The sequence below is a fragment of the Drosophila melanogaster genome, chromosome X, assembly GCF_000001215.4.
Source record: "Drosophila melanogaster chromosome X".
NCBI classification, from domain to species: Eukaryota; Metazoa; Arthropoda; class Insecta; order Diptera; family Drosophilidae; genus Drosophila; species Drosophila melanogaster.
In genome coordinates, this window is record NC_004354.4 from 10,086,293 (window position 1) to 10,111,856 (window position 25,564).

The 25,564-nt window shown below is 36.0% G+C and overlaps 1 protein-coding gene across 3 annotated transcripts in view, besides 2 other annotated features; it reads left to right on the top strand.

Moving 5' to 3' along the window:
• Positions 1-234: 234 nt before the first annotated feature.
• The window catches only part of RhoU, a 62,350-nt gene continuing 37,020 nt past the window's right edge, over positions 235-25,564 (top strand). For 2 of the 3 annotated variants that reach the window (NM_001042801.2, NM_001042802.2), the window contains exons 1-3: positions 235-499; positions 1,051-1,116; positions 20,186-20,223. The gene's annotated coding sequence lies outside the window, so the exon portion shown is untranslated. The remainder of the gene's footprint in view (positions 500-1,050; positions 1,117-20,185; positions 20,224-25,564) is intronic. The other variant, NM_001298144.1, reaches the window with a different exon arrangement.
• Positions 8,926-14,800: a mobile genetic element.
• Positions 15,522-16,527: a mobile genetic element.

Below are 25,564 nucleotides of genomic sequence, written 5' to 3' on the forward strand. Positions count from 1 at the left end.
ATTATTTGTTAAGTACATGTGTTTCTATTTATTTAATACTAAATAAGTAACAACGTTTTGATTAGCGGGAGGTGCTGTAAGCTAGCCAGATACTAGCTAAAATACTAGCTGACTTAGCGCGGAACCCCACCACGATCGATGTGGTGCGAGTCCCGGGTGCGCACATCTGACGTGGTGTTTTTTAGCACATTTTCGTTAGCAGTGTGGTATATTTCGACCCAGCCAACGCGGTCACACTTCAGTATCTTGTTTTCGCGATCGGCGATCGTTTCGTTCGTTTGGGTTAGGTTGTTATTTCGTTGTTATCCGTCGGTTTCTTTTAGCGGAGTTTGTTTTCGTTGGTTTCGTTCTGTTTTCATTCTTTTTTTTCTGTGCCGTGTGAGTTGCGCGCACGCGCAACCAACAAAATTGCTAAATAAAGAAATTCAAACGTTGCAAGTGGCAGCGTTTCTCGACGTCAACGGCGACGCAGCGCAGGCGCAGCAGCAGCAGAACAACGGTAAATGTCGACAAGATAGTGCAAGTTGCGCGCGCAGCAGGTGTTTGTTTTTGTTTGTTCGCCACTTCAACAATTTCAGTTTCAACTAACTGCAAAACAAATTTAAATGAGTATTGGCGAGCAAACGGTATATAAATGCAAATAAATGTGATTTAAATACAATTATTCTGCAAAATATTTAATATTCGAGAAGCAAATAACATAAAAAGTACCCACAACAATTAAAATCCCATTAAAAAGCCTGTTAAACTTATTTAATTGCCGTCATATTGCAAATTTTTGGATATTCATGAAAAGAAATGGTTATAAAAATGCAAACATTTTTGCATATACGAAAGTGAACAACTTTAGCAATAATAAATTACTGAGGTGTCATTTAAATTACTTTATAATTATTAATATTTATCAGAGGTGTACGCCCGTATTAAACAAACAAGTTGTCGAGATTCGCAAACATTGTGCAATTGTGAAGAAAAATCCCCGTCTAAGATTTGTGTTAATTATTTTTTTTTCTGTTGTTTCTGAGTGTTTTGTTGGTTTTTTATTTCAAGAATCAAATGGAATTGGATTTCGCCCCAATGAGCAGTTAATTGGAATTACGTTCGACTGGAAGTGAGGTAAGTTTTTGTTGTTGTACTCGTTTTCATGTTTAATTATGTTGCGACACGTTCGCCGAGAACTTTCACTGGTTTTTACATGCATAAACAAGTCGGAAGGAAAACAATTCGTGGAAGGGGGGCGAAAATATTGAGCAACTTTTTTTTTTGTTTTGGCATTTACATTCGACAATTACACTTTCTGTTTTGGAATGCATTTCGTTTATTAAATTTCGATTTGGTTCGGTTTTGGGTTTCTTTTTTTCCGTTTTGGCCTAAGCCGAGTGGAAAGTTCCGGATTATTATTTCTATTTCGCGCTACCTGCCGCCCAGCCAGCATTTAGATAATCCATTTTTCACCTACTCATGCACTGGACAAAAGTAATGTATTTTAATAAGTATGTAAATAAAATCGCTTGCTTTATTTGCATCAGATAAGCAAACGAATATAAACGCATAAAAGTATAAATGAAACAAACAAACTGTAATGAAAGTCAACTAAAATAAATTTAACAAAAGTACCAAATGTACATGCATGTATGCATAGTACACAAAAGTTGTTAATGCTTACACATGTTGTATGCCATAAAAAGCGAAAAACGCAATATTTACCGCAATTTGTTCGAGTGGCACAATTCGTTTTAAAATTATGGAAATATTTTATAAATGCCTGGGAATTTCGATGCATTTCTGTCCCATTTCCTCCCCGGTTTCCTCTGCTGATGCAAATTTTTCGGGTCGTTGCAGCAGGTTTATTGCCTCTTTCCTCTCTCTCTCTCTGCCCCACCCCACCCCTCGCAGTTCTTCCCTTCCAGCCCTACTTCCTCCGCGGAGCGAACAGGTAACGCAGAGGGAAGGGTAGTGGAGGGCAAAGGTGAGAGGTGAGTGGCGAGAGGCGAAATAAGGGACACCAGGTAAACGCGATCGGTGAGCAGAAAGCAGGGAAAAGCAGCAGCTGCTGAACTACATGTACATTTTACCTTTTGTTTGGCTCGCTTTTTCCCTCCAGTGCGGCTTCCTGTGGGCACAGTGGTGCAAAAAGCACAGATAGTGGTTAAAATTTCATAAGCATCGATTCTTTGGAACGGTATCAACTTTTTTATTTTTTACTATTATTACTTTTTGTTAATGTTTAGCAACAAGCATTTATACAAGTAATGATATTCTTTTAATTTTGTTTTGACCCACTGTGCCATTTTGGTAGTGCTGATTACCTGGTTCGCGCTTCTTCTTATTCCTCTTCTGCCGACGTGATTTGCTGCCCCTTTTATTTGTTGTTTGTGTTGCTGTAGTTATTGTTGTTTATTTTTCTCTTATATTCCTCAACTTCTTCGCAGTTTGCTTTTATTGCTAAAATGTGTCTCGACAGGCGGTTTTTCTCTGTTTCTCACTTTGTGTTCTCACAATGTGCTGAGTGTGTCGGTTTAGAGCTGTTTTTATTTTCCCAAAGCTAATTGAAATGCTTCTAAGGTGCACTACAAAAAATTAGGGCGCTAACATTGTCAGCTTAATAATTTTATATTTTTATAAAACATTCTGAGTTCTGTACAATCTTTTGCATATATTTTTTTAAATATCAATTACACATTGTCATTTTCATTTAAAAATAGACGTCTGTATATGTGTATTCTGTGTGGCACAGCCAGGAAAAGAGAAAGAGATCGCTGGTTGATGAAAGAAAGAGACGACATCTGGCTTATCGCATTGGAATAAGCTGGAAAATGGAAATAAAAACTGAAAGTGAAATTGATAAGCGAAAATGGGTGACAAGTTGAATGGGTTACAAAACTACAAAAGTTGCTGAAAGAGATGGAGAGATTGCTGGCGAAAGAGAGGTCAGAGCTTAGTCATTCCCTTGCTGACATTCTCTTATTGTTGCCGTCTCTTTCGTTTGCATTCTTATGTGCACTTGTTAACATGATCTACTTGAATATACTAGTGAGTATCAGATAGTATATGCGAACTTCTCTCCGTTTCTGCTGCTGCTGAACCTTTGACCTTGATTGCGTATCGGAGTTATTCCCGCCGAGTGATTCAATCGTTTGCTCCACAATCGCGATCGCGCCTAGCGCCTAGCGCCTATCAAACAAAGTCTACCCCATGTAATGCCATTCGTGTGTTCTTTTTGTGCCACGATTGTGTTCCAGGGGCCAACTGATACTGATAAGTTTCTATTTCCATGAAAACAATCATATAAAAAAAGAAGCAGCAGAAACAGCAGCAGACTGCAGCGAAATACTGACGGACATGCCCGGTTTTTCGGACGCAGATCGGGGGCAATCCCATTGGGATTAAGTTGGCTTATCTTTTATTGTTCCGAATCGCAGCTTAGCGGCAGGTAGGCATAGCCAGTCCACAACGAGCACTTAAAGGTGGAAATACACAACACACCAAAAAAACAAAAACACGAAACACGAAAATGTTGGCTCGGCCAGCAAACAGTTTTCGGCAAATTCTTTGGGGAGTGCTGCAAACCGGCTAGAGGATGTCAAAAAAAAAAGGCAACATAAAAAACTTTATTAAAAACAAGACAGTACGTTAAAATTGCTCACAGCTCTGGCAGGCAACGAAGTTTGGCTGCTCTATAACTCTGAAATTAAAAACAAAAACCAATTTGCTAAGCTAAGCACATTTCAAAAATCCAGTGTATGCATTTTTTTTACCTTCTTATCTATGCGAGTGTTAAGCATTGCAATTGTAAAAAATAAACAAAGCAAAAGCAAACCTCAATTACAAAATATTATAAATCTATTAGCATTTGGACACAAGGAAATAATTTCGAAACAATTGAATCAAAAACAAAACTGAAAACCCATTTCTAGTCGTTCGACTTCTGTGGCAGAACACTTAAAACCCCCAAAAAAGACCCCCCAAAAAAAAGGGGATACTACATATATTAAGAGGAAGAGCCAGGGAAAAAATAGAGATGGAAAATGTACAAAACTAAAAGCCGGATGGATTAAATTGGGATTTATGCCCAAACGCACTCGTGGCATATGTAATGCACCCCTCTTCCACTTTGTTTTTGTTTTATTTTTTAGTTGGGCTCCTAAGCTCCTAGAGCCCCCACCCAATGTTTTTTTTTTTTGTATCACTTCCACCTGTACACTCTTCATTTGGTCGCCCCTTGTCGAGGGCGGGCAGATAAAAATGTTGAAACAATAACCAAGGTAATTCCCAGGAGGCATTGCATGGATGCCGGGATCTAACTGCCTGTCCCGGTCTTTTCTGCCCGAGATTTTGGAGCATTTGCAAGTATTTTTCGGGGCTGTTTGTTGTTTATTTTTCTATTTTTTATTTTTCCTATTTTGCAGTTGTTTTTTTTTTCATTGCAAAGGCTGAGCGAGGTTATTTCAAGCAAAGTGTTGTGCATTTCCAGCTAGCGCCGCATATGGAAATTGCACTTCCTGGGAGTTTCGGGCGGGAAAGTTGGCACGCCCAGGATGGTTGCATATGCACTTTTTATGTAAGTCAGCAAATTGACTCTGCTTTCCGCACATTTTGCTGCTAGAATTTGGGCTGCGGAAAAATGGTGAAAGATGCTGGATGAGATTTGTCGAATAGAAAGAATGGAAAATACCAAAAAAAGGAAAGGATTTCGGAATGAAATGTTTTAAAAGCCATTTCCCACTTTAGATATGTTTCAGTTGCAGGGTAAGGAAATTGAGGAATGAGACTTTGGAGTAAATTAAAGGATGTGCCTTACACTGTTTTCTGTTAATCTATTGTAGTTAACGCTTTAATATTTATTAAGCAATTATTATTTACCGCAACAAAGGTTTCCTGATTAATGCCAATATATGCTAAAATATATTGCTAAAATATACGCAATAACCCTAAATCCGCGCTGCGGTTATATTTTGATTAATCGAAATAATAAATGATTATTATTTCGCTGGCGTGTGAAAAGCTGACGGATAAACACAAACCAGTAGCTTTTCCCGCCTTTTTTTCCCAATATCGAGTGTGTGTTATGAATTACTTTGACCGCTTGTGCAATAATGAGATGAAAAACAATTTTATCGCCGCTCCCGCTTGTTGTTGTGGTTGTGGATGGTTTTTTTTTTTGTATTTTTATTTTTGCAGCTACCAAATTGGAATTCCAATTAAATGGGTCTTGGACTGGGAAAATTGCATTAAAATCCCAGCGACATGATTCAATCAAACCGGAGGGGAAAATTAATTGTGGCGGAAAGTCAACAACAATGTTAGCAACAATAGCGGATAAAGTGATGCATGCATGTATGAATGATATATGGCAAATAATACCGCTATATGTTACATAATGTTTGGCTTGGCTTAGAAAGCAGGAAGCCCACAGGGAATCGGTTTAAAATTGCCTAGATGGCGGCACTTCAGATGGCCTTGTTTGCTGCCCCCTTAACCCTACCAATTAACCCAATCAATTGAGATTGAGCCCACACAGACAGACACCAAATAAATGCTCAGGCAATCATCGGTTGCATTTTGTTGTACATGCCCACAAATTAACATGTTTTGCACGGCCAACGCAACAAAATGCTGCAGGTTTTCCCAGAGACTTACCTGTTCCAAAAAGGAGTGGGCCTCAAAAAAAGGAGGTGAAGTTCAGCTGTTAAATATGAATGAAGTCATGAGAAGACGGGCAATATAACTGAGCTGTAATCGCAATAAATTAAATTTGTTTTAATCACTGAATTAGCGGAAATCGTATCTTGCATTTAAAGTACACATTTTCCAACTGTTTATCATGCTTGCGAATTTTGGTATTTAATTAATTGCACTTTTTTTTCGCCTTCCCTTTCTTTCATTCTATTATGCTAATTTATTTGGAATTTCGTGTAAATAGTGAAACGTGATGAATGTTGTATGGCAATTATGGCTTATCACAAATGAAATTCATTTAAATGAATGCCGAAATAGCAATTAACTCTATGCATTTATTTAATTGGTAACTTATACATGTGCTACATACATACATACACACATTTTGCATTGTTTATTTACGTTTTAAAATGCCAGAAAATCCGTTTGCCAATTAAATTTTAATTACCCTTGGCCTTAAATTCTTGAAAAAAGAAGCTTTCTTGCACCTATAAATTTCCTCAGTTCGTGAAAATATGAAATTCCTTGAATATCGCGAATACTTTGGGATTTTAATAAAAATGGAAACTATTTTCCACCACCACGAAGTGAAATAATCGGTGGATCCAGTAACGAACAGGATGGCTGTCACTCAGAAAGGATTCCAGGAAAGAGTTGCCTTGTGTACGAAATTCGTAGTTTTTTTTTTAAAGCATTTTCCATTTTGTTTGCTTGCACAAACAGAATGTTTGTTAAAATGAAACGAAACATAACCGCAACGAAGTTTAAGACAGACATGAGCCCCTTTTCCGCCAAACTGGGTCTCCAAACTCCGACAACCAACTGTAATTGAAGTTGAAACAGTTGAGCCAGTAATTTTTGTGCCACATAACATGACAACAGTCACAACAAACATCGCAAAAAATGAGGGAAAATGTGCAATTGCATGAGATACAGATACCGCAGGGGACAAAATGAATGAGGATATGTCTGCGGATGAGGGAAAAGTGGTACATGCACAGCAAGAAATCGGGAAAGATTCCAGTTCCTTAACATACTAAAACTTTCTGTTTCTATTTAATTACTTAATCTGTGGCATTATCACATTTTTCTCTGTGCAAATGTGACATCTGCACATGAGTATTATTCACATGGACTACTTGACTCCAGTGCTGCTTTGTCTCGTGCCAAAGGCTGAGAAAGGGATATGCGGGATCATCAGGGGTATCCCTTCCTGGATCCAAGCGAGCCTCACCCTTCCGAGATGTCCAACAGCTGATGGCAAATGTCAATCTGCCGACAAGTGTAGGTCAATGCAAATTATGAGAATCGAGCGCAATGGGGGATTGGTTTCAAGAGCGCAAAGCCAAGACAGCTGACAGAGACAGCTGGGGGAAAAAAAAGGGGGAAATTCAGGGAAAGGGTGACAAACACGACACATTTCCAGGAGGTCACCACTTAGTCGGATGAGCCGAGCCGTGCAGCAAAGTATTAAATTAAATGTCAAACGGACATGTCGACTATCGACCAAACGGACTTGCCATCGATAAAAGTCAATATGAGGGGGTTTATACACAAAAATTATATGCTTGTATGCCTATGACAGCGAAATCAAATAAGATACAATGGCTTATTAAATACAAATCAGTCAATTAAAGGTTGTTTGTAAATATAATTACCCTAAAGATAAGTCTCTTTAAGCAAAAATACCCTCGACTATTTAAAACAATATTGCAAATAGCCAAGTAAAAGCCACAAGCTGGCGAAGATTTACTGCCCAACTGGTGACCCATGGCGACACAGTTCTTTCATTTGGAAATTGCCCAACCAGGCATCCAAACCACCTCCACCTAGTTGTTTATTTAATTTAACATTTTTCAATGTTGCAATTGTTTGTCGTCTGGTTTTTTGGAGATTTGACAATGCCAACGACGCGATAAGCGGATGGAAAAATCTGAAAAGAAATAAATAAAATGCGAGAGAAACAAAACCCACAAACCGAGACCGTACCCGCAAACCAAGAAAAAAGACAGTGCACCGAAAAGTGTTCGCTTCAATTCCATTTATCATTTACGCATGATAAGCCCGATAAGCATTCCCTTTGTGCCGCCCTCCCGGCCAGCCACGCCCCCTTTTTTTTCACATGATAAGCCGGCGGCAAAACTCTTGCCAATGTATCTCCGCATTTGTATCCGTATATACTTATTGTCATCCAAGAGAATTCGAAATGCGTAAGCTGGCAAATCGCTGGACCTCAAATGGAAATATCGAATTCGTATTGCGGAAAAGTTGCTCGGCCACCGGAAAAGTTTCGCAAAAATAGGCAAAAGTTGTTCTGTTTCTTTGTTTTTCCCAACTAACTTCGAATGCTATTCACAGTTTAGTGTGTTAAAGAACTAAAAAAACAAGCCAAAGATATCGAAATAATCGCTTTGCTATCGAAACATTAACAATTATCGATTATTAGCTTGTTCAATACAGAGCAACTTTAGAGTAATTAGCTAAATGAATAAGTCATACTTTTGTTGTGTTTCTCCGGTTTAATAGATTTGTAAATTCTACTTTACCTTATTATTACCTTAAATACTTACTGTCACAATTGATTGTAAAATGTCGCACTGAAAAAAGTAAATCCTTGTCACACACGAAACATATTTATTGATGAAGAATAAAATCCTTTTCAACAGATTGATTAATTAATTGTTTACATTGATTGTGTCTCTTTGCTCATCATTAATCTTATCAATATAACGGGCGATTATCTGTTTGATGGTGCATTTCATAAGTGGTTAATAATAATTGTTTGTGGATTGGCTTTTATTGCCATTTTATTTGGCTTCATTTGGCAACTATTTGACTTCCACACAATTTCCACTTGAATTTTAAAACGTTTTCCATCTGCATTTTCTCTGTTTTTTTTATTTTTTTATTTTACGCCCATTTCATTCTGCTGCTTTCGGCCAAGCGAAATCACCTTGATTTTGTGGGTTAGTTCGGTTCGGTGCGGTTTAGTTGAGATGACGATATGGGGGGCTGGGTTCACTTTCGTTTTAACCCATGTTCGCCCCTTGGGGCTGCAAAAGAGATTACGTTTTGGCCCTACGAATTGTGTTGGCTTCGTTTTTGTTGCTGTTGCTCTATCTGTCTCGCTTCAGGTGTTTATTTTGCAATGTGCACCTACATATGTATATATGTTTGTATATTTATACATATACATATACATATGTATATGTCTAACTGGATATATGTATATATATATATATATATAGTGACGTATTTGGGTGGTCCAAACCAGCCACTTCCATTATTTCAAAGAAATCAGTAATGCACTCTAGTAATTTTCCATAACGTATCCCAGCTGCGCAGCATTCGTTTATCTTTGGCAGCGCAGCCGTTCTTGTAAACATCCTAAAGCCTGACCTAAGCAGATTTGACTGCCCTCTTTCAACGCTACCTAATCTTAAGAACCCAAGAGCGAGGCTCTCCCGAAATACAAATATTGTTCAAATACTGAGGCTTCTCCTCAATCCAATTTGCATTTGATTTTTAGTCTTAAGCTGAGATCCAAAGAATAAAGTCGTGAAACTATTTCTCCTAAAAACTATTTTTTATTTCTTGGCGTTGTCCTTAGTCAACTGACGGGACATTAGTTCGACTCATAAATAAAACAACAATTTTACTGGCGCAGTCGGTAGGATACAAAAGTATCCGAAAAAAAGAACCTTCGAGTGGAAAATAAGTTAAATTTTATAGTCCAGTGCTCGAAACATCTCCCAAAATAAATTCGTGAAAACTCTTCAACTTGGATTATAATTCCAATTCGGTTATCCAATAATAAGTGGAAGTGAAATACGAAACAAAAATATTAAGTCCAAAGGCAACTAAGTTTTAAAACCAACATATAAAAATAAAAAATTAAAACAATATAGAATTTTAATAATACAACACAAAAATTTACAAAACAAAAAAACAAACAAGTGAAACTAGAAAGCTTAAAAATAATAATAACATTGAATCCGAAACAAAACAAAAAAATAAAACACAAAAGTTAAAAATTTTACAATAAAAATGTCACAACCAATTATTGCGCTGAGCGACATAAACCTTGCCGAAGCCCGTCGGCAGCTTAAAGACATTATGCCATTCAAGGGTGATCCAGAAACCCTTCACACCTTTATCAGCAGAGTGGATTACGTAATTTCGCTCTACCAAACAAATGATGTCCGACAACAGAGGATTCTACTGGGAGCCATCGAAAGGAACTTGGACGGACAAATTACACGATCTTTGGGACTTCCGAACATCGAAGATTGGCCTACCCTTAAAGCAAGACTCATCGCGGAATTTAAAATTCAAACACCAAACTACAAACTTCTGGAGAACTTCAGGGAGACACCATACAGAGGAAGCCTAAGAGCATTCTGCGAAGAAGCGGAGAGACGACGTCAATTACTAATTTCGAAACTACACCTGGAAGGTAACCAATCGGATTTTCTTATTTATATTCAGGGTATTAAAGAATCTATTAAGATACTGATAAGGAAACTACCAATACAATTATTCACTATTTTAGCCCATCACGATATTACAGACTTAAGATCCTTAATTACCATTGCGCAAAATGAGGGAATTTATGAAGAACACATTAATTTTGAATTTTATGAAAAACCAGAATATCGTAATAAAAATTCAAATTCTAACCAGAATTCGAAAACACAAAAATTCAATACAAATGTTCAAACTCAAAATCGACCAAGTTACTCACAATATTCCCAACCCTTCCAACCTAATTTTAATCAATACATTCAACCATTTAGACCTAGCTATACACAGCAGATAACTAACAACCCACCCATGTGGCACGCACCTAATTATTTCAGACCCAACCAATACATAAACCCACAACCCATTATTCAAAAAAATCATTTCCAACAATATCCCAACAAAGCCCAATTTCCCCAAACAACGCATTTTAGAGGAAATACATACCCTCGACTACAACAACCCTCTACATATAAAAATACTAACTTCCCGATTACTAAACGACTAAGACCATCGGACAGTGAACAAACTAAAATGTCTATTGACGAAATTAGATTCCAAGACGCGCATGAATTCGAACAAGTCCAACCTAATTATTACGAGCAACAGTATTTTAACCAAAATCAATACAATCCGTATCAAAATCATAGCTTCATTAATGAAGGGCAACAACAAGTCCAATCTGTACAAATTAATAACAAACAAAACCAAAATAATTCTGAACTAAACGAAAATTTTCGGTTAACAGCCCCGGAAAATACGAATACATAAAAATAGTATACAAAGGGCGCTCATACAAATGCCTTCTAGACACAGGATCAACAATTAATATGATCAATGAAAATATATTTCGTCTTCCCATTCAAAATAGTAGATGTGAAGTTTTAACATCAAATGGCCCTATTACCTTGAACGACTTGATTATGTTACCCAGAAATAGTATTTTCAAAAAAACCGAACCATTTTATGTGCACAGATTTTCTAATAATTACGATATGCTAATTGGCAGAAAATTGTTGAAAAATGCTCAATCAGTTATTAATTACAAAAATGATACAGTTACCCTTTTTGATCAAACATACAAATTAATTACTTCAGAATCCGAAAGAAACCAAAATTTGTATATCCAAAGGACACCAGAATCAATTGCAAGCTCAGATCAGGAATCAATAAAAAAATTAGATTTTTCACAGTTTCGATTAGATCACCTAAATCAGGAGGAAACTTTTAAGTTAAAAGACTTGTTAAATAAATTTAGAAATCTTGAATATAAGGAGGGAGAGAAATTAACATTTACAAATACAATTAAACACGTACTAAATACAACACATAACTCCCCAATTTATTCGAAACAATACCCACTTGCGCAAACACACGAAATCGAAGTAGAAAACCAAGTACAGGAAATGCTGAATCAGGGATTAATTAGGGAAAGTAATTCTCCATACAATAGTCCTACTTGGGTCGTACCAAAGAAACCGGATGCTTCTGGCGTAAATAAGTACAGAGTAGTAATTGATTATAGAAAGCTAAATGAAATAACCATACCTGACAGATATCCAATTCCAAATATGGACGAAATTCTTGGCAAACTGGGTAAATGCCAATATTTTACAACGATCGATCTGGCAAAGGGATTTCATCAAATAGAAATGGACGAAGAATCAATTTCTAAAACTGCATTCTCCACAAAAAGCGGTCATTACGAATACCTTCGAATGCCATTTGGCCTTAGGAATGCACCCGCTACTTTTCAAAGGTGCATGAATAATATCCTTCGACCGTTGCTTAACAAACACTGTTTGGTGTATCTGGATGATATTATAATTTTTTCAACATCCCTTACAGAACATTTAAATTCAATACAATTAGTTTTTACAAAGCTTGCAGATGCAAATTTAAAATTGCAACTAGACAAATGTGAGTTCTTAAAAAAGGAAGCTAACTTTCTTGGTCACATAGTTACCCCTGATGGTATTAAACCAAATCCTATTAAAGTTAAAGCCATAGTTTCATACCCAATTCCGACAAAAGTAAAAGAGATAAGAGCTTTCCTTGGATTAACAGGTTATTATCGCAAATTTATTCCAAATTACGCAGACATAGCAAAACCCATGACCAGCTGCTTAAAAAAAGGAGCAAAGATAGATACACAAAAACTTGAGTACATAGAGGCATTCGAAAAACTTAAGGCTTTGATAATTCGTGACCCAATTTTACAATTACCTGATTTTGAAAAGAAATTTGTTTTAACCACAGATGCAAGTAACTTGGCCCTCGGGGCTGTCCTTTCTCAAAACGGTCATCCTATATCTTTTATTAGTAGAACACTTAACGATCACGAATTAAATTACAGTGCTATCGAAAAAGAATTACTTGCCATAGTTTGGGCCACAAAAACTTTTCGACATTATTTACTAGGACGACAATTTCTCATTGCCAGTGACCATCAACCTCTTAGATGGCTTCATAACTTAAAGGAACCGAATGCTAAGTTAGAAAGATGGAGAGTTAGATTAAGCGAATACCAATTTAAAATAGATTATATTAAAGGGAAAGAAAATTCAGTTGCCGATGCATTATCAAGAATTAAAATTGAAGAAAATCATCATAGTGAAGCTACTCAACATAGTGCAGAAGAGGACAATAGCAACCTTATTCATTTAACAGAAAAACCAATAAATTATTTCAAAAAACAAATAATCTTTATTAAATCCGATAAAAATAAAGTAGAGCATTCAAAAATATTCGGTAACTCCATTACCACAATTCAATATGATGTAATGACACTTGAAAAGGCCAAACAAATTTTACTCGATCACTTTATCCATAGAAACATTACCATTTATATTGAGAGCGATGTAGATTTTGAAATTATTCAAAGAGCACACATAGAAATTGTTAATACCACCTACACAAAAGTAATTCGCAGTCTTTTCCTATTAAAGAACGTTGGTTCATACGCCGAATTCAAAGAAATCATACTTCAATCACATGAAAAACTTTTACACCCTGGTATACAGAAAATGACAAAATTATTTAAAGAAAATCACTTCTTTCCAAATAGCCAACTATTAATTCAGAATATAATAAACGAATGCAACATATGCAATTTGGCCAAAACAGAACATAGAAACACCAAAATGCCTTTAAAAATCACACCCAACCCGGAACATTGCCGAGAAAAATTTGTAGTAGATATTTATTCATCTGAGGGAAAACATTACATCAGTTGCATTGATATTTATTCTAAATTCGCTACACTTGAGCAAATTAAAACTAAGGATTGGATAGAATGCAGAAACGCATTAATGCGCATTTTTAATCAACTAGGTAAACCCAAATTATTAAAGGCAGACAGAGACGGAGCTTTCTCCAGTTTAGCTTTAAAGCGATGGCTTGAAGAAGAAGAAGTCGAATTACAGCTCAATACAGCAAAAAACGGGGTAGCAGACGTCGAAAGATTACACAAAACAATAAATGAAAAAATTCGTATAATCAATTCATCTGATGATGAAGAAGTAAAATTAAGCAAGATAGAAACAATCCTCTACACATACAACCATAAAATTAAACATGACACTACTGGACAGACACCTGCTCAAATTTTCTTATACGCTGGGCATCCCATATTAAACACTTAAATCCAATTTGTAATTTTAAGCCAGTACACACGAACGAAATAATAAAATACATAGAACCAAACACAATTGTAACCTGGAACTTAACCCAAACAATTCTTAACCAAAATTGCCAAAATTCAATTAATAAAATAAAAATAGAAGGAAACAAAATGATAAGAGTAACGCAATGCAAAATAGAAATCAATAATATAATTTTAAGTGAAAATCTGTTAGAACCAGAAATAGATTTGACACCACTATACACACCACTTAATATAACAAAAATAAAAATTGTAAAACACAACGACATTGTTGAGATGATTTCAGAGAACAATATTACACTTTACATACAAATGATCATTGTAATAATCGCACTAATTTTGTTGTACTCATATTTAAGATATGTATCATTTAAACCATTTATGATGCTGTATGCAAAACTTAAAATAAGAAAAAATCAAAATCAAAACACACCACAACAAACAGAAATAGAAGAAACTCCATTTCCCACACTATATCCATCAATCCCAGCCCAAGTATAGGCTTCTCTTTAAGGGAAGGGGAGTGACGTATTTGGGTGGTCCAAACCAGCCACTTCCATTATTTCAAAGAAATCAGTAATGCACTCTAGTAATTTTCCATAACGTATCCCAGCTGCGCAGCATTCGTTTATCTTTGGCAGCGCAGCCGTTCTTGTAAACATCCTAAAGCCTGACCTAAGCAGATTTGACTGCCCTCTTTCAACGCTACCTAATCTTAAGAACCCAAGAGCGAGGCTCTCCCGAAATACAAATATTGTTCAAATACTGAGGCTTCTCCTCAATCCAATTTGCATTTGATTTTTAGTCTTAAGCTGAGATCCAAAGAATGAAGTCGTGAAACTATTTCTCCTAAAAACTATTTTTTATTTCTTGGCGTTGTCCTTAGTCAACTGACGGGACATTAGTTCGACTCATAAATAAAACAACAATTTTACTATATATATATATATATATATATATATATATGGTGCCTTTGTTGCTGCTCGTTCGTTGCTCGTTACGCTTCAGTTTGGAAAATCACGCTTTATTGCATTTCAAAACCGATTTGCTTTGGCCCATGACCAGTTACTGCGGGTAGAGGGGTGCAGCCAAAGGGGCTAAACAAAAAATTCCCATGCATCACAATAAAAGAGAAGAAGAAAAAACACACAATCTGTGGGAGATCAGTGCAATATCAGGTTTGCTTAATTAATTATTAAATCAATACATTTTTATAACTTATTCATAGCCATTATATATTTTTCTTTGTGTAGTGCAATGTTTTTATGCATCTATAAAAGCGACCACTCGCCATCAAACTTAAAAAAAAAAAACAACACGAACTTCCAACTGAGCAAAAATAAGCAATGGAAATCAATTTGCTCGCCAAATGCGTTAAAATCATCAACTTTCCATAATTACTCAAATAGCCAGACATTTTATTTATGTTTTATTTATTTTGAAAGGGTATATGTTTTTTATTGACAAGTGTATAAAATTCCTATACTTTATGCTATGGAACAGTAGTAAGCTGAAAAAATTATTTAAACCATAAAATTTTGGGTACATTGTTTGTCCTTTTCAAAAATAATAAGTTTTTTGCCGAATTTCCGTCATCAAATAAACCGTTTTTTGGCCACAACTTAAAAAATAATATTCCAAATCTGGAATGTCATACCAAAGACACTAGAATAACAAGATGCGTAATGGCCATACATTGGTTTGGCACTATGCAGCCACTTTTTTGGTGACGGCCAAAATTGCTCTCTTTCGGCTCACTCCCGCTGAGAGCGTAAGAAATCTAAAAATATAATTTGCTTGCTTGTGTGAGTAAAAACAAGAGACGAGAACTCGTATAAGTGTGCGTGTTGTGCTAGAAGACGATTTTCGGGCCGAAATCAATTCTGATCGAAGAAACGAATTTACATGGTACATATTAGGGTAGTTTTTGCCAATTTCCTAGCAATATGATAAAATACAAAATTTTTAAAAATTCGCGCCCTGACTATTATAATTTTAAAGCTTTTTAAATTTGTTTGTTAAAATCGCCGCTCGAATTAGCTACCGTTTACACATTTATATTTATGTTTAATTCTAATTTGTCTCTCATCTGACAATTTTTTAAAAGCGAATTATTTTTTTTGAAACACTTTTAATGTTAATGTTACATCATATTAAGTCAAATGATTTAATAAATATACGTGCGGACACAAGCACTCAACAATCATTGCCTTATTAATTTTTCACACGCCGCAAGCTGAATACTCTAATGACAAATATTCTTATATAAAGTCATTTTTGAAATTTATTTTTGTGATAATATGTACATAGATTTGGCTATTTCTAATCTATTTTCAAATAATAATAACGTTAAGGCAATGCAAAACAAGAATTTTTCGCATGGTGCCAATTGATCAAAAATAATATAGATTTAAAGTCTAAGAACTTCTGAGGTGAAGGGCATATTTTGTCAAATTTACAATGCATGAGCATACGTGTGCACACATACAGATGTCTGCTATCACTTTGTGCGTTGAAAAGAGCTGTTCGCTGTAGCGCTCTTCGCTCTCTCGCTCTCTAACAAAAATTCGAGAGAGCCTGGAGCCACCTCTAGAGCCACGGCCAAAAAATCGTGTGCCAAAAAATCGTATGGCGTTACGCATCTTGTTATTCTAGGGTCTTTGGTCATACCTCGTTGAGCTCGTGATTAAATTCCCAATCGAACTGTATTCACAAATGGAAATTCTATTTTTTGACCATTTTTTGCAAATTTTGACAAAAAATGCGAAAATTTACCCAAAAATGAATTTTCCTAAATCCTTCAAAAAGTGATAGGGATCGTTAGCACTGATAATTAGCTGCTCAAAACAGTTATTCTTACATCTATATGAGCATTTTTAGCCAAGTCATGACGAAAATTCCGTTTGTAAATATAAAGATTTTAGCAAAATCCGTTTTTCCGAATTTCAGACATCAAATAATCCGTTTTTTTGCAACAACATTAAAAATAATTGTCGGAATATGGAAAGTCATACATCGTTGAGCTCGTAATAAAATTTCCAACCAAACTGTGTTCAAAAATTAAAATTAAATTTTTTTTGCCATTTTTTGCAAATTTTGATGATGTTACCCCTTACAAAAAATGCAAAAATTTACCCAAAAATTAATTTTCCTAAATCCTCCATAAAGTGATAGGGATGTTTAGCATTGGCAATTAGCTGCTCAAAACTGCTATTCTTTCATCTTTATGATAATTTTTAGCCAAGTTATGACAAAAATTTCCTTTGTAAATATTGAATTCTGTGAAAGGGTATCTAATAGTCAAGGCACTCGGCTATGCCATTTCTTTTGTGTTTTTTAATAAACAATTAAAAAACCATTTGGCAGCGCGACATGCGAGGGGAATCCCCCCGCTACGTGACTCACAAATGAAGGCAGAAAACTGAAGCTAAAAATAATTATAAAATGTTCAGCAAAAATGACTAAACGATGGAGTTTCTTGCTCTATCTCCCCAATGGCTACTTCTTTTACTTTTTTATTTACTTTTTTTTTGCTGGCTCGGTTTCGGTTGTATTTGTATTTGTGTGCGTGTGCATGTGCGGGGTTCATGAACCTGTCGAGTGTTTATCAATTATTATTATGGGAGATTTGTTGGCTTGTTTGTGTCGGCGGGTGTTTTGGACTTTACAGTGGGACCTGGCTGAGGTGAAAAACATGCCCTACTTATAAGGTAATAGATATAGCATAGTATTGATATAGTGATAACTTCCTTTTAAATTTACCTTTCTTCATACAAAATGTATATGAAAAATGTCTGCATTTAGTAAAGTGTTTATCCTAAGGCAAAACATATTTTCATTCCACTACTTTAATGTAACGAAAGGAATTGCACATAAAGTACTGGGGGGAAACAGAGCAAGAAGTTGGCAATGGAAGAATGAAGTGAATGAATGCTGAAGGCGAATGAGAAGGGGGTAAACCGAAAGGGGAGCAAAAACACAAACTCGATTTGCGCACCAAATTGACTGTAAAATGTGCAATCTGCAAGTTAATAATCGCCAGACGAATGTGCCTGCAATTTGAGCAGGACAAAAAGTAAAAAAGCAACAAAAACGGCTATAAAAACAACAAAACTAACACGAAAAGCCACATAAGCATGGGCCAATTAAAAAACAACAATAGTTGTACTAGACGTATACGTAATATTACACGAAAGAAAAATAAGCATAGACAAAAATGTGGAGAAAACATAACTAAACAAGTCGAAACAAAAACAACAATATCAGCAACATGTACGACAACAGCCAAAAGCAGCAACAATAAAATTGCAACAATAATTTTTCAACAACAATTGCTACAACAATAACAACAACAACAAAGCATCAGTCAAGCGGCAAATGCGAAAAAAACACTCGAAAAAGCTTTTTTCCAAGCCAAAGACTTTTGCCGACAAGATGACTTTTGGGAGTGTACTCAGTACAGTGCGCGACATAAGTTATACGCATTAACCTAGTAATAATGCAAAATCGAATACACTTGCAATTCTACTTGTTTACGATTTTTTATGTAGAACGTAGTCATAAAACATAAATAGCTTTACATTTAGCAACCACACCTTACACTTTTGAGGTAGCTGGGAAAGAAGAAGAAGAAGCAATAAAACATCATAAAGTCCAAGAGACAAGAGCGCGAACCCGTTCCCAACAATCATTTCAACAATGCGAAGCTCAATTACAAGGGAGAAAAAGAAGCGAAGAAAAAATAATATAATAACTGTTTGTATTGTTGCAAGAGCAAAGGAGTTGAAACCCGAATAAAACTGAGGCTCGACTCTTCCAAATGAATCACAATTTGTATCTGCTGATGAAAGGATACTCGAATTTCGAAGAAGAAATCAACAAGAAGAACACAATGCACTTAAAAAATGCTAAATGCTAAAAACGAAGTGTATTCTTAAAGACATCCCAACTATGTGCATATGTTCCTCGCTAGCTGATGTACATATAATCGAAAATCCATAATATCTAGCAGCTTTCCTTTGATACCTTTCCAATTTTCAGGGTTTTTCTTCTTATTTTTTCGGGGCGTATGCAATTACCATTGATTAATGTTTTTTTCGGGGAAAGAGAAGGGTCAACTGGTGGCAAGGGGGGGTGGCGAAAAGGGGCAGAGACGCTCTGAAGAAAGTAACGCTTGTAATTATTTCTCCATTGATTGAGGTCTGAGTGTTTTCTCTCTCCCTCTCTCTCTCTGCTAGTTGCTGGTTCCTTCTTTCCGCCGCCGTCTTCTTTTTTTTATTGTCGTTGGCCAATTTATGGTAGTTAAGCTTCTCCTGCTGCTTGGTCCTTTTCCTAGCGCTTCCTTTGCTACTTTGTCGACTGCTGCTTTTGCCTGCAAATGATGCTGTAATTTATTTGCCTTTGTCATTGCACTTGGCCAGGGTCTTATACTCGTGCATAAAGCTATATATGTAGATATACACTTAAATATATATATATATACATATATATATACCTACCCTCCTGGCTTCTATCTTTTTGGCCACTTGTGGCAGTTTTGTTGGCGGATCCTCGGCGATGCCTGCGAATGGCTGCTCATAAATTCCTGCTGCTTGCATTTGCGTATGTTGCCCATCGTCGGCGCAGCTGCTGCTTCTTCGACTATCGATACACTGGGAAAAATACAGCACTTCATTCGATTAAATGATACGGCAAAATAGGAACAAAATAGTTAGCGAATTTATACTACAAATCTTAGTTATAATTATAAAAAACTGGAAATTACAAGAATGTCATATGTTTGCATTGTTTACTTCTTTTGCTCAATGTTCATTCCACAGTGAATCCCCCCCTCGCCCACCATTGTGTTGTAATTTATGTGCGGATTTTTATGGTTTGTTAGTTTTTGCAGCCATAATCCAACCTATCAACTCTAGAATCTGCCACACCCCCGAATTCATACCCCCCTTCCTCACGACCATGCTGCTGTCTTATTGAACACTTGCAACATGATGTTTACCTCACTACGGTTAACCCCCCTGGTAAACTCCTCCTCCCACCCTCCCCTTCGTTTCATGCCCCTGCATTCTTTTAGATTTATTTGCTTGCTGTTTTCCTACTTCTGGTTTCGTTTCGTTTTGAGTTTGCCTTCTTTCATTATGATTTACTCCATTCATTTTGTTGGTTCATTTGTTGCTTAACCTTTTTGTATGCAAATTGTTTGAAGAGAACAAAACTTGAGGCTTTAAGATTGGGGATTTAAAGCTAAACAGTTGGTATAGGTCAGCAATTTATTTAACTATTTTATTTAAAATAACTTTATGGTTTTTCTTTTCTTTGCAGTGCAACAAGGAAACCCCTTCACTTTCGAACTCTATCGAGTAAGTTGAAACTCTAAACCTTATTTTTTTTTTAATTATAATCTTCTTACTTTAAAATACTTCTGTAAAGTTTGCATTCCATCAAGCTTTTAATGAATTTCCCCTTTTTTGCCAAAATCAATTTTCGATTCGTTTGTGAAGCACAAATATTTACATATTATTCATTTTGCATTTTCGCCGCACTCCCCTCGCCTTTTTGCGATATGCAAATCGTGTTGAAGATATAGTCGCCATATTCCCTTTAATATTGCATTGCATTGCATTTTGTCGCTGTGCGTCGTTTTTTTGGGAGATTTTTTGTGTTAATTTCTGGCCTGCCGCCAAATCATTTCTTTCTACAGTTTGTTTACCTTTCGATGCAACTTCTTTGCCGGCTCGCCTTTTTGTATTTATTTTCATTTTCTTTTATTCGCTTTTGCATTTGTAGTTCTTCTCTTCGTTTTCCATTTAATTGTGTTGATTTTCGCGCTTGTCATAGGGGGGAGACTTTTTTCTTTTCTCTGTATTTTTTTTTTTTGTTATGTGCAAGAAATAAAGAATTCTTTTAGTGATTTATTTTTTATTTTTTCGTGTGTGTCACACGTGACCAAAATTAGCCTCGAACTTTGGGGCGGGGGTCTCACTTTAATTGACTTTAATGTTTTGGCACGGCGAGCGTGGAACAAATCGAGAACTTTCATCTTTAGCCGAAAATGTTGCCATGAAAGTTCATAGTTTTTTTTTTTTTGTTTTTCATCTTTCTTCTTTTTGTGCCATGTCTCTGTTAAGTTAGCCATTTCAAAGCCACTTTGAATGATCATTGGAAATTCTTAAAAATTTTCTTGGGAAAATCGCGTGCCTCACGCGTGAATATCGAATGAGTACACAACTTGCCATCGATTCATTACGATACCAAGTTGAAGTCGAGAAAAAAAGAAAACAATTTCGTGACTGGCACTTGCTACTCCAACTGCGGTTACTTATTAACTTTTATGGTCCATATATAAAGTGCAATTTTTCCCATTTTCCTCATTTTCAACAAGCCGCCAGCGGCTCGAACTCATCCCTGGAAATAAACAAGGGGTTGCGGGGAGTAAACCAGTTAAGAATTGGTTGGCTGGGACCAAAAACAAAAAAAAAAAGCACATGCCACACTTGGGCCAAACTTAAAGCAAAACTAAACCGAGGCAAACAGACGACGAGTATCCGGAGAGTCGAATTTCTTTTGGCCATAGCAATTTACCAAATATGTACCTTTCACTTTGAAAATCGTAAAATGTCACAAACTGTTCAATAAAAACACAAATGACAATAAAAAATCCGATAAACAAGCGGTGGAAAATGGCAACCGAAGAGACCGAAACGGTGTGGTTGTGTGTTTCCTCGGCTCATGGAGTCACAAACTCAAAACTTAAACTCGAGCTCTGGCATCGACAACAATGCAAGCCATTGCATAAATTATTGGAAATTTATGCGAAAATTACAGCAACAACTGCGACGGCAAAACGACCACAATGTCAGCAACGGGAATCGAAGATTTAAACTTCCACAGATACTTGACAAAAATGATACAAAAATGTTTCAATATTCCGGAAATATATTGAATATATATTAAATAAACCGATTTCAAACTTATCTTGAAAGCCGAAGGAAAGGCGAAAAATAGTCAACAAATTAGCCAGATAAATGGATAAATAAAATATGGATTTCCCTTTCGTAAAATATTCCATTTTAATTCACACCTATCTTGTTTAAAGATGTTGCAACCAAAATTAGAGAGCGGAAAATAATAATAATAATAAAAAAAGCCAAAAGCGATGAAAATTTACATTGATAACGAAGTGGTGCGTTTTAAAAATTGTATTTTATGATCCAAAACGAACGTGATCCCCAATATGCAACAAATAAACCAACAAACAAAAGGGGTCAACAAGTTGTCAACTTTTTATGATTATTTTCTGGTTTTGTTTTTTGTGGCTTTTGTTTGGTGTGTATGTGTGTGTGTGTTAACCTTTTCTATTTGCATTTTTAGGTTGCTTTTCTTTATTTCTTTCAATTTTATGATGTTTTTTTTTTTATAAGCTCGCCAACGAAGCGTGTGAAAAAGCCAAGTCAGAAAACAGTGGAAAAACGCTTCGGCAAAGAAGAGGAAACTTTGAGCCAACTAATGAGCAATAAAAGAAGACCTTAGTCTTTGTGATAATGATTTTGATGCGGAGAAGGTGAGATAGAAAAAGCAGGCAACTTGCATTCGGTTAATGGCTGAGACAAAGTGAATTGGCCAAGTTAGAGGCCACTAATTAGTTGAAAAAGTAGAAGATATGAAGAATATGCATGTGGTTATGTAAGGCAAGTGCCCTCGGGCAGATAAGAGTTACTTCATAAATAGGATTCATAGATAAAATATTAAAAAGGCGTGTTAACCTTGCTTCATTCAAATTTAAAACATTTAAGCCCTTTCATATTTGCCTATTTAAAGATTAATTTCGCTTCTTGTTAATCGTTAATGAAGTTTCAATTATCAAGTATCATGAGAACAACATGGCTGGTTTCTCTTGTTTTGCATTTCAGTAATTTTCCTTAATTATTATTTGTTTATTTGTATACATACGTAGATACATATATACATATATACTTGTATAATTTTTCATTTTGAACTTTTTGCTCGGCTTTGTTTGCGTTTTGGCTTAGCTTGCGTTTACTTTTCTGATTATTTGAAATCTCATTTGCCAGCGTTGTTCTTTTTTTTTGCTTTTGCTTGTTCTTTGCTTCGTTGCTTTGTTTTAATGGCTTTCCCACATTGTTGTAATTAAAATACGTTTAACGGTGCTTTGCATATCCTTTTGCCTCAAAGGCAAAGCCCACGAACTTGGGGCATTTTCTCAAGAGTTTTTCCTTGGGAAACGAACAACAAAGTTGAAAATTACCTTCTCGTACAGTGAAAACCATTCATGTGTGTCTCGAGTATTTTATGGCCAGCGAAACTGAACAACTGAAATGCCAATGTGGTTGGGAGTAATTAAATGCGCGCAGCCCCCTGCCAAAAAGGCATCTTCTACTTTTATATGCAGGTATTTATGTACATGTGCATATATCTATATCTATATATATAACTTTATGCATGCGACTGTTTTGCACACAAGAAACGTGTCAGAGCAAAAAATAAACAAGTGCAAGAAAAAACAAAAAACAACTAAACAACAGCAATCATTTGAAGTCAGCTGCTGTTGCTTCTCTCAATTAACTTTGCATGCATTTAATTGCTTGGACAACGAATTTAATTGGATATAAAGAAACCAAGTGCATTATATAAGTGTTACATATGCACACGAATTATATATACATATATGCATATGCAATAGGCCAACAATCTAACAGAATTGTTATGAAAATGGTCAGAATTCCATAAAACGATTCAGTTAATTGATGGCAGCAAGTTCTTAGAGTTCAGCTGTAAGGCAAATGAATTATTTAAAAATAATTTCCAATGAATGCAACATGTAACTCGATTTCAGAAGCACCTGAAATTTCTAAATTGACTTTAGCTTTAGTCATTTCCTGCCCATTTCCTTGGAATTTGTCTTTTTTTTTTTGGCCATCTTGGCAAACAGTTTCCTTTAATTTTGTCGCCACTTAATTTTGATTTATTTGCTTCTGTCATTCGGTGTTTTCTTGCCCGCCCACCCCTTCGCCATTTTCCCAGTTTTCATTGGGCTTTTCTTTTTCAGTTTCAGCTTTTCGGTTTTTTTTTTCTTTTTGCCTGATTTGACATTTAAATGCTACAACGATACGTCTGCTTTGGAGTGCCTGTCTGTCTGTCGTTTGGTCTTTTTGTCTTTCTGTCTGCTGCTAACTTGGCTTTCATTTCCGTGCGACCCAAATTCAAGGGAGACGACAAATTGGCAAGCGAGATTTTCATTTGGCTTCTGTTTGGCGCCTCAATTGCCATTCACATTCACCCACGGCAATTAAATGCTTTTCAAGTTAACCTTTCGCCGGCCGACAGACCACAATAATATTAATTATAGTTTTTGATGCTCGACTTGAATGGGCATTCAATTAAAGAAGCAGCCTGACAATTAATTAATTAAAGTATCTGGGAGTTTTCGTGTGTGTAAGTGTCGCTTTTCACTCGACTTTTCCAGTTTAAGTGAAAACTCGACTTTAACTATGCAAGTGTTTTAAAACTGCGTGACTTGTTATGTGCTAATAATATTAAGGCAACAATCAGAGCGTTTAGCCAAATGGTCAAATAGATATAGGATCTTGTTTTAATGATTGATAAATATTGTTTGCACTTCATCTTGCTAGTGAATAAATATGAAAAAAAAAAGACGGGAGATTAATTTTAAGTATAGCCCATGCCGTCGTAGCCTTCATTCGCAACCGATTCATTATTGGGGTTTACGCCCAATTGACTTTCGATAAAGTCTACCCCCCTTCTTTTTTTTTTTCATTTTTTACCTTCTGAGAACTCTGCCCGCTTTCCGGCGCCGTACTTTACCCCCGGTTTTTATGAGTGCATCATGAATACGCCGGCGTTGTTGTTGATGTTGTTTGTTAGCCTGTTTTGTTTGTTTTACCTTTTTTTATGGCCTGACGCCAGGAGTCAGCTTCCACGGCGTTTTCAGCTTTATTTACTTATGTTTGTTGTATTTGCTGGTGTTTTTTTTTTAGTTTTTCTTTTTGCTGTGTCCCCAAGTTCAAGCAATGAAATTCATAAGATGTTGAAAATCCGCTTGCCACCCCTCAACAGTTTTCATTTTAATGGGATTCTCTTTTTTTTTGGGGGGGGAATTTATGTTTTTAAATATTTACAGGTTTTTACACTTTGGGGCAGCTGTTGTTTCTTACTTAATTATGGGGTAAGGCTTCGCTGTTGCCACCTTAGATCAGATTTTCATGTTTAATGTGCTTGTTTGTTTGTTTGTTTGTTTGTTTGCTTTTAATTCACTTTTGCCTGCTGTGCCTTTTTATTGATTAATGAAGTTGTTTGTTTAAAGGGCTTTGGATTACAGTCATACAATTGAGGTTTTTCCATTCGGCCAGTGGTTTTTTATTTCATATTACTCACTTACCTTATAGAGAGAGATCCCCACCGATTTCATTCCAAGGTTGCGCCTGTTCACGATCAAAGGGCTGCATTGTGAGCTTCGAGTTTCGCCCATCGGCTCCACCTCCACCTCCACCTCCAACTCCAATTCCAACTCCAATTCCAACTCCAACTCCAACTTCACGTAAAGTTATCTCAAGGTGAGGCCCACAAAAAGCGGTATAAAAATACGTATAAAAATCCCCATTAAAGGGCATAAACGCCAAGGTTGGCTTGTTAAGTTTTTCGGTTGTTACTTTGCTTCTGTTG